The sequence below is a fragment of the Mus caroli genome, chromosome 13 (genome assembly GCF_900094665.2).
Source record: "Mus caroli chromosome 13, CAROLI_EIJ_v1.1, whole genome shotgun sequence".
Taxonomy (NCBI): Eukaryota; Metazoa; Chordata; class Mammalia; order Rodentia; family Muridae; genus Mus; species Mus caroli.
Window position 1 is genome coordinate 19,748,920 of NC_034582.1, and position 3,446 is coordinate 19,752,365.

The following is a 3,446-nucleotide window of genomic DNA, read 5'->3' on the forward strand; positions in this document are numbered from 1 at the left end:
GGGTGGGGCAGACTCTGGATGGTCCATCTTTTCGTCTTAGCTCCAAACTTTGTTTCTGTAACTCCTTCCATGGGTATTTTGTTCCTTATTCTAAGGAGGAATGAAGTATCCACGCTTTGGTCTTCCTTCTTCTTGATTTTCTTGTGTTTTGCAAATTGTATCTTGGACATTCTATGTTTCTGGGCTAATATCCACTTATCAGTGAGTGCATATCATGTGTGTTCTTTTGTGATTGGGTTACCTCACTTAGGATGATATCCTCCAGATGCATCCATTTGCCTAAGAATTTTGTGAATTCATTGTCTTTAATAGCTGAGTAGTACTCCATTGCGTAAATGTACCACATTTTCTGTATCCATTCCTCTGTTTCACACCTTTTTTAATTGGACCTAGGATTAAGTAAAAGAGAGCATGCTCAGGAAAAAAGTAAGAGACACTAGGAGAAGTGAGCTTCTTAAGACAGTTACTCTGTGTGTGTGTGTGTGTGTGTGTGTGTGTGTGCTTCTAACTTCTGGGATATAGATTAAGCTAGATTAACTAGCCAAAGAATTTCAAGGACCCCCACCACCACCACCAATCACTGCTTTCATAGACGTTGGATCACAAGCATGCCAGCATCCTCTCTATAGCCAAAATACCCAGCATTTCTCTGTTGGTGATACTTTTGGAAATTTGTTTTGAACGGTCTTTGTTTTCAATATCAAAGGTTCTTTCCAACTACTGTCAACTTCAAGGTGGTGATAAGATATCTCTTTATTAGCAGTCTATTGCTGGTGAATCAATCAACTGCTGTGCCAATTCTGTTTTTCATGGTGTGACTCAAAGAAACTGCAGTCACTATTACAAAACAGTCTCCAAAGTGATATATCATCACTTCTTTACTTCTGCATGTTCTGTTTCCAGGGACGCACAGTCAAACACTAGCACAGGGAAGGAGCAACGCAAGATGCAAGAGACATGTGGTGCTGCCTTGGAAACCGGTTACCTCACAAGATGCAACTCAGTCATCCAAACGGATCACAGTGATCTAGGTTTTACTGTGTTAGATTCTGTGGTTAGAAGTTCTCTCCCAGACATGTGTTGATGATAGGAATGTGTGTAGTGATAAAGTGATGAGTCTAGTGAAAATTAAAGTATTCATTGTTGAACTCAGCCTTGGAATTATTTGGGGATGTGTCTTTTCAACAGTTTAAGAATTTGTATCAGTGAGTACATATTGTGTGAGTTCTTTTGTGATTGGGTTACCTGACTCAGGATGATGCCTTCCAGGTCCACCCATTTGCCAAGGAATTTCATGAATTCATTGTTTTTAATAGCTGAGTAGTACTGCATTGTGTAAATGTACCACATTTTCTGTATCCATTCCTCTGTTGAGGGGCATCTAGGTTCTTTCCAGAAACTTAGAATACCCAAGATATAAGATACAATTTGCAAAACACATGAAACTTAAGAACGAAGACCAAAGTGTGGACACTTTGCCCCTTCTTAGAACTGGGAACAAAACACCCATGGAAGGAGTTACAGAGACAAAGTTTGGAGCTGAGACAAAAGGATGGACCATCTAGAGACTGCCATATCCAGGGATCCATCCCATAATCAGCCTCCAAACGCTGACACCATTGCATACTCTAGCAAAATTTTCCTGAAAGGACCCTGATATAGTTGTCTCTTGTGAGGCTATGCTGGGGCCTAGCAAACACAGAAGTGGATGCTCACAGTCAGCTATTGGATGGATCACAGGGCCCCAGTGGAGGAGCTAGAGAAAGTACCCAAGGAGCTAAAGGGATCTGCAACCCTATAGGTGGAACAACAATATAAACTAACCAGTACCCCCTGGAGCTCGTGTCTCTAGCTGAATATGTAGCAGAAGATGGCCTAGTTGGCCATCATTAGGAAGAGAGGCCCATTGGTCTTGCAAACTTTATATGCCTCAGTACAGGGGAATGCCAGGGCCAAGAAGTGGGAATGGGTAGGTAGGGGAATGGGGGGTGGTATGGGGAACTTTCGGGATAGCATTTGAGATTTGAAATGTATATAAAGAAAATATCTAATAAAAAAATAAAATAAAATAAAGAATTTGTATCAGGTTCTCCAACCTACTAAGATTTTTAACTTTGAACAAGCTCTAACTAGCTCCTTGCTTTATTCCTTCCTCCTTTCTTTCCTATTTTCCTTCTTCCTTCCCTTTCCTCCTCCCTCCCTTTCTTCCTTCTTCCTTCCCTCTGTTTTGGCCTTTCTTTTTCTTCTTTTCTTTCTTCTTTCTCTCCTCCCTTCCTTTCTCCCACAGAGTCTTGCTATATAGCCCAGACTGGCTTCACACTAATAGTTGCCCTGACTTAGCCTCTTAGTGCCGTGGTTAAAGGCATACACAACCACACCTAACCATAGCTAACATCTCAATGCATATTTAGCATCTGTTTTTATGAATACAATGTTTTATTGATCTCATTGTGTTTACTGAGTCACTTTGATTGGTGTCCTTTTGTGGGGATCAAGAATATTTTGCATTCCAAAGAACAGTCCCCCGAGACAGTTATCTGACGCTCAGGCTTCAAATGAGCTGATTAAATCCTCAGAGATGGCAGTGTAGAGTACTAAGCTTCTAATCTAAGAGCTGTCATTAACTCCTGCCCGCTAGAGTACATGCTCCTGTTGTGAATAATGCAGTTAGTTCTGTAAGACACAGAACACCTTTACTGAATTTACAGACAGACATAGTAAATGTTCAAATTCACGAGGGTGATTCCAGCTGGGGTTTTTGTTAGCGCTGCAGAGCTTGCTCATGGATGATAGTATCGTCTCTGCTTGAGGCAAGTAAGGCTCTGCTTCCAGGAGTGTCTGTAAAGTTTTCTGAAGCAGTCTTGTGCACAGGTACTTTTTCTTGTGTGTTTCTAAGGACATGTTACCTGGACATTATAGACTGAATATGGGGAAAAGAGGTTGTTTTTTTTTAATAAAGGAGGAAAGACAGAAACCTGGCTCAGTGGGTAAAAGCTCTTGCTTTGAAAGCCTGAGCACCCAAGCTCCATCTCCAGGACTCATGGTGGAAACAGCAAACTCACCCCCAAAGATGGCTCCTGACCACCACATGCATGAGTACACATACATACACACACAAGAGAGAGAGAGAGAGAGAGAGAGAGAGAACACAGGATAGTAAAATTATTATTATTAAAAAATAAAAACATGTGAAGCTATAAAGACTCAAGTAATAGGGATGACAAGACGGCTTAGTGGGTAAAGAGGTCACTGCCAAGCCTGAGGACCTGAGTTCGATTCCTAGGTCCCATGTACCAAAAACAGAGAGCAAAATCCTGTAGGTGACTTTGTCCTCTGACCTCCACATGGGTTACAATGTCTCCCTGGGGGTGGCAGGGAAGCGGATATCTTAAAGTTAAGTATATGTAATATTATATATATATATATATATATATATATATATATAT